The sequence below is a fragment of the Pan troglodytes genome, chromosome 19 (genome assembly GCF_028858775.2).
Source record: "Pan troglodytes isolate AG18354 chromosome 19, NHGRI_mPanTro3-v2.0_pri, whole genome shotgun sequence".
In the NCBI taxonomy this organism is placed as follows: domain Eukaryota; kingdom Metazoa; phylum Chordata; class Mammalia; order Primates; family Hominidae; genus Pan; species Pan troglodytes.
Genome location: NC_072417.2, coordinates 61483402 through 61497146, shown reverse-complemented (window position 1 = coordinate 61497146; position 13745 = coordinate 61483402). Strand labels below are relative to the sequence as shown.

Below are 13745 nucleotides of genomic sequence, written 5' to 3'. Positions count from 1 at the left end.
ACAAAACACCAAAGCCCTTCAAACCTCCCTGGAGAGGGAAGATTTATCGGCTCCTGCTCTCCTCCCCAGGCACGGAGCCACACTCTCCAAGCTTCGCTTTTTAAGTTTTGCAGCATTTTCCAAAATTGCCTTTTTCTGCCCTTCCGAATCCTGCTTGGAGCCTTTACTTTTCGGCTGTTTACAGAGACTCGAGCCTGGTGACTTCCACCTTTGGAGTAGGGGAGTGCCGGAATTGCTCGGCTGAGGGTCACTTTGTCTGCCGCACAGTGGTGGCAGCTGTGCCCGTTTTTATTGAACTTGCTCAACAAATATTTATTGAGGGCTTGTTATGTGTCCCGGGCCCTGGGGATACAGCAGTGAAGACTTCACTTTGGGGAGGAAGAGATACAATAAACAAACCAAACTGAAAAATGTATCACTGCACAGGGTGACAAGTGCCGTGAAGGAACCACATCCGCTACAGATGGAGTTGCTTTTCAGAACAGCCAGAGGTCAGCCATTATTCAGTGAATCAAGGACATACTTGAGTGAGAAATATCTTTGGGTTTAAAATAATTGGATGTGCCAGTAATATAATAAAATTGGTTTTCTGCCATGGCTCCTAAACTGAGTAAAGATAATGAGAGCCAACATTTTTTAGTGCCTGTCATGTCGGGCTTCCTCTCGCTGGAACTTTAAAAGATTGTTACAAACGCTCACCCCCGCTTAATAAATGAGGAATCAGAGGTTCAGAGAAGTGCAGCAATGTGTCCAAGGACACACAGCTTTGTAAGTCACAGAGCCAGCATTTTGAGTTCCTTGGTTGCCTGTCTGCCACCCCCTCTGTCCTGCTAGATCCTTTCCACTTCCCAGCATCCTGCAGCCCTGAAGCTCATCAGTAGTCTGAGACCATTGCCTCTGGAGCCGCGGATTGTATCCTGGGGTCCAGGAAGAGATGTTCTTGTCCAACTAACACCCCACACCCCATAGACAGCAGGCTGAGGCCTGCAGAAAAGCCTTCTGATTCAGAGCTCAAGGGTCCCATTTTTCAGATATTAGCTGTACATCTCTTAAAGGTGTCATGGCCTTCTGATTTCTGGTGCCACTCAAACCCTCTCCAGCCCAACTCGTGCCCTCTTTGTTGTCAAAGAGTTTGGCAGGTTTAAAAGATGCCTAAACCAGCTGGGTGCGGTGGCTCACGCCTGTAATCCCGGCACTTTGGGAGGCCGAGGCAGGTGGATCATGAGGTCAGGAGTTCGAGACCAGCCTGGCCAATATGGTGAAACTCCATCTCTACCAAAAATACAAAAATTAGCCAGGCGTAGTGGTGTGTGCTTGTAATCCCAGCTACTCGGGAGGCTGAGGCAGAAGAATCGCTTGAACCTGGAAGGCGGAGGTTGCAGTGAGCTGAGATCATGCCATTGCACTCCAGCCTAGGCCACAGATCGACACTCCATCTCTAAATAAATAAATAAATAAAGCCTAAGCCCTTTACCCAGGCTGTCTCAGGGGTATCATCAGAATAATTGCAAAGGGTGCTGGCTGACGTCTTTTGTTTGGGGAGCCTGTGTTTGTGGGTTCGTTGGTCCAGGCAGCTTTGGTATCTCACAGAGACAGCCGCAGTCAGCTTATTGTCCAGAGTGTATGTGCCAGTGGGTTCGCTGAGCAGTTAGCGGTGACCTGCACTGTGCTAGGTGCTGGGACACCAAGGTCCGATTTGCCAGGGGAGGAGGCAGACAGAAAATCCCAGACCAGGAAATGGGCGCTAAGAACCTGGAGGTTTTCTCGTGCCTGGGGCTGAGAGGAAGGCTACACAGGGGAGTGGCACAGGAACAGATTCCAAGCACAAGTGCCAAGGGGAAAGGCATTCATGGCCTCCGGCTTCTCCTAATACCCAAGAGCTTAGGTCCTATTTTTTCCAGATATTATTTTGCAAATAATAGGATTCTACCACCGTGCACTCCAGGGGAGGAGTAGACGCCCCTGTGGGCCTGAGGTACTCTTCATCCCCAGCCCTGCCTGGCTCTAGGCCTGTGGCACAGCCAGGAAAGGGAACTTGCTCCTGTCCAGAGACAGGGCTGCATCACCCAGATCCCACCACACCAACCCATTTTCCTGTATCTGCTAAGGACTGGACCCAGGACACTGCATCTCAGATCTCAGCTCTCCTCCTGGCCTCAAGAGGCCCCAGGATCTGGCCCTGCCTTTCCCACTGGCCCGCCATCATTCACCCTCCACTCTCAGCTGCAGAGTTGGAGGCCACCTGGAGCCCATCACATGCAGTTGGCAGCACCTTCTCATCCTTCAGGACACAGCTGAGACCATCTCTGACCTCCCCTTACCCATCTCACGGCACCATAGTCATTTCCTCCTAAATCCTGTGAATGGGTAGCAGTTATGACCATCATCACTACCACATTTTACTGATGAAGAACTTGGAATGGTGAATGACCCCAGATCATAGGTTGGATGATGTGAACCCTTTCCCTGCAGCCCTGCTTAGTAGATTTCCACTTACGTCCTGGGGCCAGAAGTAGATTCATGGCCACGGTGAGCTGCAAGGGAATCTTTGAAGAAGAGTATTCTAGATTGGAGACATTAGGGTTTGCTCTTGAGGAAGAAAGGAAAATTGATATTGCAGGGGGCCAGAGTGGACCTGTCAGACCCAGGCCTGGTGTTTGAGGCTGTCCCAGTGGGTGGCTCTCTAGGAGACAGTATACAGGAAGGAAGGCCTTGGCCCTGGGTGTGCATTGCACAGCTGTGTGCACCTCCAGGATCCTGCCTCTGCCCCTGTTGGTGCACCAAAGGGAACCATCTGAGAAGGTGGCCACAATTAGGGAGGCAGCAGAAAGAAAGGGCAGGGCTTCCCTGGGCAGCACTTGGTGGGGGCCAGGGCACCAGGGCCCCCTCTGACCAGCGAAGCCCCGAGGACCCCAGCTTGGTGCAGGAAGAGGACCCAGTGCTTCAGTTTGCCGGTATAAAAAACTCACATCCATGCTTCCTCACCTGAATACGTATTTGCAGCCCCTGAGACAGAATGTAGCTCAGGCAGCAGAATGACAGTCTAGGCTCCTGAGAGCCAGACCCTGGCTCTTTGTAACTGTGGTACGGAGTGGAGAGCACGTTCTGGTAACCTTGGGCATGAGGTGGGGCCTGGGCAGTCAGGGCACAGTCCCTGAGAGGGTGAGAGCAAAAGCCAGCCTCTGCCCTATGTGATGAAACCCAGCAGCCCTAGGTGACCTGGGCCAGGCCAGGCCCCTGGGGTGGCTTTGCATGACATTTAAAAAAGAAGTCAAACCCTATCCAGCTCACATGGTCCCTCAAGCTCTGGGACTCATCTCTCAGCTGCTGCCCCTGTCCTTCCGTCCGTGTAAGGAACTCCAACTTTCATCCAGTCCCTGAACCATGCCGAGCTGGGTCCTGCCTCAGGGCCTTTGCACAGGCTGCTCCTCCTGCTTGGAACGCTCTTCCCTCAGACCTTCCTGCCCCGCCTCCTTTGCACAGTTTAGGTCTTGTTCATGGGCTACCCCTCAGGGAGCTGTCTACAGCCACCCTGGCTATGGCACTGTCCTCACTCCCAGCCACCTTACCATGCACACAGTTGGCATTCAGGGAGAGGATGAAACCTCACACAGGCACATGCGTGTACACACACACACACACACACACTTCTGCTGTCTCCTGGGGAGGGGGTAGCACTTCTCCGCAGCAGAAGCTCTATAGATTGGGAATAGAAATGTCACTTTGTTGAATACAGATGTCATTTACTATAGGATTCCCACCCCTTGTAAGTAAATGGTCCTCATCCTCACTAAGAAGAGCCTCACCTTGGCCGGTCGCTCACATCTGTAATCCCAACACTTTGGGAGGCCGAGGCAAGCGGATCACCTGAGGTCAGGAGTTCAAGACCAACTTGGCCAACATGGTGAAACCCCATCTCTACAAAAATACAAAAATTAGCTGTGCATGATGGCAGGTGCCTGTAATCCCAGCTACTTGGGAGGTTGAGGCGGGAGAATCGCTTGAACCTGGGAGGTAGAGGTTGCAGTGAGCCAAGATCACACCACTGCACTCCAGCTTGGGCTACAGAGTGAGACTCCATCTGAAAAAAAAAAAAAAAAGCCTCACCTTAGACTATTTTTAGTGTTTCTTTCTTTCTAACACAAGAATTGTATCCTCATTGCAGTAAATTTTAAAATATACCTAAGACAATAAAGCAAGAGTATAAAAACCAGCCACAGGCCCACCACCCAACATTTCTGGCACATGCTATTCTTCTAGAATAAAATCCAAACCCCTGACATTGTGGAAAAGGCCCTAGGGACTCCCTGCAAACTGTAAGCCTCATCTCTTGCTGGGCAAACCCCAGCTTTTGCCAGCTCCAGTCTCCCCTCCTTTTGGTTTCTCACACTTTCCTGCCCTGGGGCCTTTGCACCTGCCAAGTGCTGGGATGCTCCTCCCTACACTTCCTGGGGCTGATCCCTTGTCATCTGAGTGTCGCCTCCTGGGATGGGTCTAAGTAGGTCTCCACCTGTGTCCCCTGCCCCCACGCATTCTCTCCCAGTGTGCTCGGCTCACTGTCATCATTTCCTGAGTGTCACCATCAGGAATGGGAGTGATGACACTCATGCTGTTGGCCTCTCCCCTCCTGCTGTGATGCCACCCACTGCTCCATTAGCCTTGGGGAACACCCAGTGCCTCCCAGAGCTGTTCATGTGGGAAGTGCTTTGTCAAACGTTTGAATGAATGGATGATAAATTCCTAGAAGTGGGGTTGCTGCGTTGGAGTATGCGTGTGTATGTTCTCAGGGTTTTGACACTCAATGCCAGCCACGCTCGGGAAAGTTCATATTTTAATCTGTGCCCCAGCCATATCGTGTGAGTGTGTGTATGCTTGCCTTCACCAGTTTGCTAGGCAGAAGCGCTATATTCTTGTTGGTTTATGTTTTGTTTCTTTGATAATTTGAGATTGAACATGGGTGCATCTCCTTGTTCCCTTTTTATTTCCTCTTTCGTGAATGGCCTGTTCCTTCCCTTTGAATTTTTGGTTGCTGTCTTTTTCTTAGTGATTCAGAAGAGTTCTTTATATGTGAAAGACACCAGTCCTCGGCTTCCTGTGTTACATTTTGGGCTTTCTTCTAGACCCTTACTTCCATAGGTTGCTAAGCTCCTTGGCCAGCCCATTGCTAGAAGATGCTTCATTTGGGGCATCATTAGCCTTTCTGCCCCCAAGGCCCAAAGTCAAATGAGCATTTTGCTTTTGAGGCAAGTAGGGCTTGAGGGTGATGGATTGGGTCGGCGAGACTAGTACAGGCTTAGAGAGATGGGTGGGGGCTAGAGATCTGCCTGTGGGCCCCAGCTCTCCCTGACAGGTGGCTCTACCCCTGGATGAGGTGCTGTTGCTGAGGGTGGTAAGGTGGTCTTACCTGGGGCAGGGTGGGGCGAGTCACGAAGTCACCTGCAGCCTAGGACCAAGAGGTGAGAGCCAGCTTCCTGGGGAGTGTGTCCTCCATTCTCATCATGCCTCGCGCATGATGGCCCTTATGAAACCCACGGATGCCTGCGGCACCTTGAAAACCGAACACATGGAAACCTGGACTCTCTGGCCGCGGAGATTCCATGCAGCTTTCTGGTTCTAGATCAGGCAGCACCAAACATACTTTCTGGGCAGACTGGCCTCATTTGCCTTTTGTCACCTGCTGGTGGGCAGAATGGCCCAGCCGAAATGGACAGAGCTGGCTGGGCGCCCCTGTTAGCCCCAGCCCTTCTCCCCTTAAACTCTTTCACCCCGGGCCAGGGAGAACCAGGGGCTCCTCCCCTATGCCCAGCCCTTGGCGTCTGCAACTTACCCAACCCTTCCAGGTTTCTCTGCCCTGGGAGGACAGACCATGTTGGCTGGGTGTCCCTCACTGATTACACCCCCTGCCCCACCTTCCCAAGCCCGACAGCCCAGAAGCAGAGCGGCAGAGGTGTTGCGAGCGAGTGGGCCAGGGCTGCTGAGAGCGAGACCTTTGCCAGCTCCCCGCCCTGCTCCAAGGGGAGGTGCCAGATGCAGTGCCCCTGGCTTCAACCGTGGCCGCCGGGCTCTGCCTGCCATATGCTCAGAGATGAGCCTCGATCCGGCGAGCAGGCCGGCTCAGCAGGATTTTGGCACCTGGGGCACAGGAGGCAGACCAGAGGGGCCAGCTACCCAAGGTGGAGGAAGAGGCAGGACTGTCTCGGCCGCTGGGATTGGGCCTGCAGGCCACCTCTTGGCTCTTGGCTGTGGGTCGGTCAGGGGAGCAGGTGGGAGGAATAAAAGGGAGGGTAGGCTGCTCCCAGGAGGAGCCAGGATGCCAGCCAGCCAGGATGGGCCTGCTGCGAGCCAGGCAGATGGTGGCCTCCAGGTCTCAGTGGCTCTCCCTGGGACAGAGCACGTCCGAGTAGGGGGCCAGGCAGTGCCTGTGTCCAGCCCTGGCAGCTTCTGTCTCTTTTTGGGTAGTAGAGTGAGATAGAAGGGCAGCCCTGGTGCAGGACCTCCTGCAGAGCTGCCAGTATTTACCTGTGCCCTCAATCCTAGCTCCAGAGGCTCCCCTGAGAGAGCAGGGCAGCAGGGCGTTCTGCCTACTCTTTACTTGTTACTCCTGCATGGAGCAAGTGTGTCCTGGCAGGGTGGATGGGGTCCCAGCGGCTGGATGGGGGTAGGATGGGAAACTGTGGGGCATAAAATGTTGGGTCTCCTGGTAAATGAGGCTGATCAATTGGCCCATATAGTCTGTGTGTATATATGGTTATGCCAGCTTTTATATTAAGGCTGAATCATATAAAACTGCTTTTTTAAAGTTGCAAAATGGTCCGTTTTTAGCACTGTCATCTGTTTCATCTTAATAGCTGTCCATCTTTTTCTGTTTCTGAACAGATCAAATAGCGTGAAATCGATTTGTCCTTTAAATGTTTACATGGACCTACCTCTGAAACCATCTCTATCCAGACATCTCTCATGACTATTTATCTGTTCAGATTCCATGTCTCTTACTCAGTTTAACTTGCTCCTTTATGTTTTCCTAACATTTTGCATTTCATTCAGATTTCCAAGATTTTTAGGCTAAAGTTGTATATACTAGCCTTGTAATTTATTTCTTGTTACTTCTTAAAGTTCCGTTTTCTTTCTTTTATTTGTAGTTAAACATGACAGTGTTTTGTCTTTTTGTTTTCTTTTAGTTTGTATTTGGGCTTTTCAAAGAATCAGTTCTTGGATGTATTTATGTATTTTTTCTGTATTCTACTATATTTCTACTTCTGTTGTTATTCATTCCTTTTGCTTTCTTTGGGTTTTGTTTTGCTCATTTTCTAGCTTCTAGAATTGAATGCATTTCATTTATTTTCATTATTTCTTCTTTAATAACAAATAATATCATTGTGGTCAGGAAATGTGGCTTGTATAGTTTTTGCTTCTTGGGATTAATTTAGCATTCTTTCACTAAGGATTTCTGTCTGTTTCATTTTGTATTACTATTGATTTTTGCTTAATATATTTCAATGAGATGTTATTCTACGTCAAAAAATCCTTGTTTAATTACTAGGTGATGTTCTTTTTCCACTATAAACATGCTTGCCTTGAATTCTACTTTGCTGATACTAACATTTCCACTCTTGGTTCGTTTCTTGTTTTCATTTGCTGATACACCTTTGCTACTGCTTAAGTTGTGAGCTCTTAAAAAAAATCACTTTAGGCTGGGTGCAGTGGCTCACGCCTGTAATCCCAGCACTTTGGGAGGCCGAGGCAGGTGGATCACGAGGTTAGGAGATCGAGACCATCCTGGCTAACATGGTGAAACCCCGTCTCTACTAAAAATACAAAAAATTAGCCAGGCATGGTGGCAGGCGCCTGTAGTCCCAGCTACTCAGGAGGCTGAGGCAGGAGAATCGCTTGAACCCAGGAGGTGGAGGCTGCAGTGAGCTGAGATCACGCCACTGCACTCCAGCCTGGGCAACACAGTGAGACTCCATCTCAAAAAGAAAATCATTTTATTTGGTTATATTCCCCTTAAATAGTACTCTGTTTTAAATTCAGTTTTTCAGTAGAGCAGTTGGATCCATTTACCTTCATTGTTTTGTCTTTAGTGGTTGCTCTTCTGTGATCTTAATTTATCATAATTGCTTTTTATATTTTTCATTTTTTCTGTTTTATCTTTTGGCATATTACCTATAATTTATATCGTTTTCTCCAGAGTTCTGTGATTATCTTTGGGTTTTTCAGAAGCATTAGTTGATCTAATAACTCTTACTTGTCAGAATCGAGCATGAAATAGCATTTTTTACATTCTCTATACTTAAGACAAAGGGTTTTATTCCCCACCTCATTCTACTTCATAGTTTTTAATATGATCTGAAGTTTCAAACTAAATTTAAATATTTTATATATACATAGCTAGATAGATACACACACACACACACACACACACACACACATACACATACACATACACACATGCGGACAGAGAAGAAGACAGAGCCACTGATGTTCCCTTTCAAACAGTTAAAAATAATTTTGATATTTGCATTATGTTTAAGAACCAAATTTGGCATCTCTATGTTTACTGGTTTCAGTTTTCATCACCAGTAAGCACAGAGATGTCAATCACATCACCTTGTGTTTATGCCATCACTTTCCCCTGTAAACTCTTACTTTTGACTCATTTCATAGTTGGTTGGAAAACATTCTCAAGTATTTATTTCAAAAAAGGATACATAATTGGAACATTTTCTGAGCCCTTGCACATTTGAGAATGTCTTTTCTTTATTGTGGCCTATATAGTATAAGACAGTCTAGCTAGGTATAAAAATCTTAGGTCACAAATTTTTCCCTTTAAGACCTTATAGACATTGCTCCATGATCATCTCACTGGCTTGTTGTTGTTGTTGTTTAATCTGTATATATTCTTTTCTTGTCCTGGTATTTCATATGTTTTGCAAAGATGTGTCTGGATGTTGGTCCCCTTTTGTTGATTTTTGGAAAACTTCAGTGAGCCCTTTCCTTCTAAATATGTAGGTTGTCTTTTTCCTCTAAATTTTGTAAGAGTTTCTCCAATTTATTCTCCATGTTTCTGGATCAGTTTTCTACAGTATCATGAATCTTTGCTGCTTTCAAAGTGGATTACTTATTTATTTTTAGAGACAGGGTTTTACTCTGTCACTCAGGCTAAAGTGCAGTGGCATAGTCACAGCTCACTATAATCTCAAACTCCTGGGCTCAAGCGATACTCCCACCTCATCCTCCCAAGTAACCATCACGCCCGGCTATGGTCTTTTTGTTTGTTTTATTTCATTCTTTTAAGGGACGGAATTTTGCAGCATTTCCCAGGCTGGTCTTGAACTCCTAGCCTCAAGCGATCTTCCTGCCTTGGCCTCCCAAGTGCTGGGATTACAGGTGTGAGAGCACACCCAGCCCTTCTGAAGGGGATTTTAATTGTGCTACAGGGGTTTCACCTTTTTCCAACTCTTTCTTTTATGCATCACCCTTTTTGTTTCAGCTCAGTTTCATCTCCCTTACTGCCTTTCTTCTCCTAGTTCATAAAGGCTTTGTCATTTTAGTCTTTTTAGCCTGCCATGCCCATTTGGCTTGTACACCTATTGTGTATGGCTGTTTTTAAGCTACAGTGACAAAGATGAATAGTTGTGACAGCAACTTTATGGTCCCCTATGCCTAAAGTATTCACTGTTTGGTCCTTTGAAGAAGAAAAAAAATTGCAGATCCATGTACTGGTGCAATGGCTGGATTCCCATCTCAGATTTAAGGAGGATGGCCAGGAAGGCGCACAGCTCTGTCTTCAGCTCCTGGTTCCTACCAGCCTTTCCCTGGATTTCCTTCTGCTCTGTGGAGGTAGTGCTCTTCCTTTCTCTGCATTGCCTGATTTTCTGATTCTCTGCAATGATTTAGATAGAAATACAAGGTGAGACTGGGTGCGGTGGCTCACGCCTGTAATCCCAGCACTTTGGGAGGCCAAGGCGGGTGGATCATGAGGTCAGGAGTTCGAGACCAGCCTGGCCAACTTGGTGAAACCCTGTCTCCGCTAAAGATACAAAAAATTAGGTGGATGAGCTGGTATGTGCCTATAGTCCTAGCTACTTGGGAGGCTGGGGCAGGAGAATCGCTTGAACCCAGGAGGCGAAGGTTGCAGTGAGCCGAGATCATGCCATTGCACTCCAGTCTGGATGACAGACAGGGCGTGACTCCGTCTCAAAAAAAAAAAGAAATATAAGGTGACATCTTTGCTGTACTGCTGTCCTTCTGGTCCCTAGTGGTCCTGAAACTTCCCCTCCCTGGAGGAGGGATCGTCCCCACTGCCCCCACTCACTTCCTGCTTATTTGTTCTCTGGTCTTTGTCACTGTGTCCTCCTCCCTTTTTTCAGGACTTTTCTGCTCATCAGACAAAGAGCTGTGTCCTGAGGTAAAACCTGAACAGGTTTTGCTTAGTCCACCACCATCTGCCTTTAATTACTAGAGATTGCTCCCAGATCCCAGCGTTGGGTCATCATCAGTTTCGTTTTTGGCACTAGTGTGAATGTTCAGGTTTTCTCATTGTCTTTATGGCTGTTTTGGAACAAAACGAGGAGGAGCTACATGAGAGGCTGCCAAATAGATGCCAGTTTGAAGAAGGAGTCAAAGCTGCATTTTAAAACTGTGGTTTGTCCATCTTGAAGCACTCTCTGTAGCTTTGTGTGTACCATAGAGAGAGAACATACAGTAACATTTTCCTTATTCGGGGGCCATTGTCCAGTGACCTCAGCTATCTGGAATACAACCTAAACAAAGAGTCCACAAGCAGCCAAATAGCTGTCACAGTGTCCATGTTCTGAAGGTTATTCACTTTACCTAAGGGAGAACATTTCAGCCTCTCCTTCCAAGCCTAGTTACCTGTATTTTACATACAATTCTAGCAAGCTTGGTCTTTGTTTTCCTAGCAAATCTGAAGGGCATAGGGGACATTTTGCAACAAGCACACTGATCTGACAAGAATTTCCAGCTGACAGAAAGGAAAGACACCAAAAAAAAAAAAAAAAAAAAAAAGCAAATGCAACTCCAAATGCTCAGAGGCTGATGTCATTTTCTGTAAGGGCAAGCAGCCTGAGGTTCTCCCTGTGAGCACTCTCCAGTTTGACTCAGCAGCCACCTTCTCTGGATCTTTCCTCTGCCACACTGGGTGCTCTGTGCAAATCATGGGTGTGGAGACTGTCCCCATCTCTCACAGTTGGTTCAGACTGTGGTTCTAACCCTGGCTGTGCTTTAGAACCATCTGGGGAACATTAAAAATTCAGACACTCTGGCCATTCCCTAAGACAAAGAAATCAGAAAGTCCTGGGAGTGGGACCCAGGCATCGTGATGCCACTGCATAGCCAGGACTGGGAGCAGGAGGTTAAGAGCAGGGACTGGGCTGCCAGACTGCCTCATTGGGCACACGACCTTGAGCTGGTGAGTCACCAATGTCTCTGTGCCTTAGATTCTCATCTGTAAAATGGGGCCTGATTGAAGGGCCAAGACGAGTTCATCAACCGTGAGAACAGTGCCCAGCGCCTCATTAGTATCATGAGAGTAGCTGCCATTAGTGAGGTACAGACTGGATATTCATGGTGATGACTGTGATTTGTCAAGCAGGGCCTGTGAGTGCGATGTAATTAGGCAGTGATGGATGCCACACATTCTAGGGCAGTCTCTGTCCCAGGTAGACACTTGGCTCTGGAGAGAAGAGCTGTAGAGGTTTCTAGGCTGGGACAGTGACGCTGAAGGGACAGGGGCAGGCTGTCCCAGGACTCATCTGCCTTCCTCCTGCCCCGCCCCCCACCCCCCGGGGTGGGGCTTACCTTGGGCGGGCTGCTCTGGAACCTTTCTGAGCTCTCAGTTCTAAGCTAGGCACTGCAGTCCCTCCCTCAAAGCATCCGATGAGGCTCGGAAGAGCTGACATGCTCAAAGGCACCCCCTCTGCCACAGCCTATGCTATCTACAAGGCTGAGATGGAGAGGTGCGCCTTGGCCCATGGTGAGGAGGCCAGTGAAAGGGATTTCCTCCTGATTGGAAATGAAAGTGCTGGTGTGGGATGATGGCTTTTGTAAAAAAAAAAAAAAAAAAAAAAATTGCGAGGAGAGTGGATTGAAGGCCACCCCTGCAAGAACGTCACTCAGCACAACTTGCATTCCAATTCGCTTCCCTAAGTGGAGAAAGCAGGAAGGGATTTCAGCCAGCTCACGCAGAATCGCCAGGACTTACGCACAACCTGGGTTCAGCCCCAGCAGTGGCTTTATTGTGAGCGTCATCTATCCCTGAGCTGGCAAAGATGTGGCCCAGAGCAGCTGTTCCCCACAGGGAAGTGCAGCCGCGGTGCTGATGGCGCCGATGGCGCCGTTGACTTGAGTGTTTGGGCTGCCGTCACTTTCATCCCAACCTCTCAGGCTTGGCCACAGTAGAGTGAGGGCCACTCTCTCTGGACAGCCCAGTCCCTGCACCCCAAGAAATCCCTACTCTAGTAACCAAGCTGCTATCCAGATGGCAGGAGGGATGGGGACTGTGGCCACCAGTGCCATGGAGCAGAGGTGTCATGAAGGGGCTCCGAGGGCTCAGATCATAGGGAGCAGGAAGCAGGGCTGTTTTTCTCCCATTTCCTGAGACTGGTTCCTAACTGGGGGCCCCAAGAGGCTGGCACAGGAAGCGGTGGGAGGCTACCACACCCATGGCCCCCAAGGTAGTGGGATAGAGCTGCATTGATCTTCATTGAGGCACCAGTCAATGTATCTCAGGACCTCGATGGAGGCAGCGGCCTTCACAGGCCAGAGGCCAGCCCTGGAGAGGTCTCCCTGAACACTCCCTGCAGATCTAAGTCCTGGGTTGGGGTGCAGGTGGCACTGGGAGGCCTCTGCTTTCCTGCTTGGGCTTCCCCTTGTGCTCCCACACAAATCACTCCTCCCCTACCTTGACCTTTGTTTTCCCCTCTGCGGGATAGGACGCTGCCACCTGCCCCTGGAGCAGCCGCCCGTGTGTGTGCACGTGGGTGTTGAATCTTTCCCCTCCTGGTCCTCTTTTCCTAATCCCTCACCAGGACACACACCCAGCCAACTTCCATCAACCCATGCCACCACTGCTTCTAGAACAGGCTGGGCCCCCTGCAGCTCCTCGCTCCTCCCCGCTGGCCAGCCTGGCTGGTCTTCCCCCAGGCAGTCTGGGAATTGCTAAAATACAGGGCATTCCTCATCCCTGGCTCTGAGCTCACCTCTGCTCACACTGAGGGGGAATCTGTCAGAGTATCGCCTAACCAAGAGTACAGGGATCTTGGCATCTCAGGCCAGTCTTGGCAGTAGCTACCCAGAGTGCACTGGGCAGGTGGCTTACCCTCTTTGAGCCTCAGTCTTCTTGTCTGTGGAATGGGAATGATACCTACACATCAAAGAAGGGTTGGGAGAATTGAATGAGATCCTGCCTGCTGAGTGCTGGGGGCAGGGCAGACTGGGGGAGATTTGCTGAGCCTCTGTGGTGGGCTGTGCCATCACGTGAAGCTGTCACACACAGACTTGGCGAAGGAATTGTGTCTCCTTGTTCAAAGAACAGCGATGGCTGGCAGGGAAAAGCCATGGTTGGGCTGAAGTGGGAAGCTGCATTTGGGGGTTGACACAGGCCCAAGGGCTGGCAGGCCCTGGTGCCCTCCACATCCTGCTTGGCTCTCGGTTGGGCCCTGGAATCCCCCAGTGATACCCAGTGGACGCGGGCCCAGCAGGCCCTGCCTCTCACCAGTAGGGCC

The 13745-nt window shown here is 49.4% G+C and overlaps 1 protein-coding gene across 4 annotated transcripts in view; it reads left to right on the top strand.

The window, feature by feature from the left end:
* NTN1 (netrin 1) overlaps positions 1-13745 on the top strand; it is a 240492-nt gene that overhangs the window by 203436 nt on the left and 23311 nt on the right. The gene's annotated exons all lie outside the window — the stretch shown is intronic.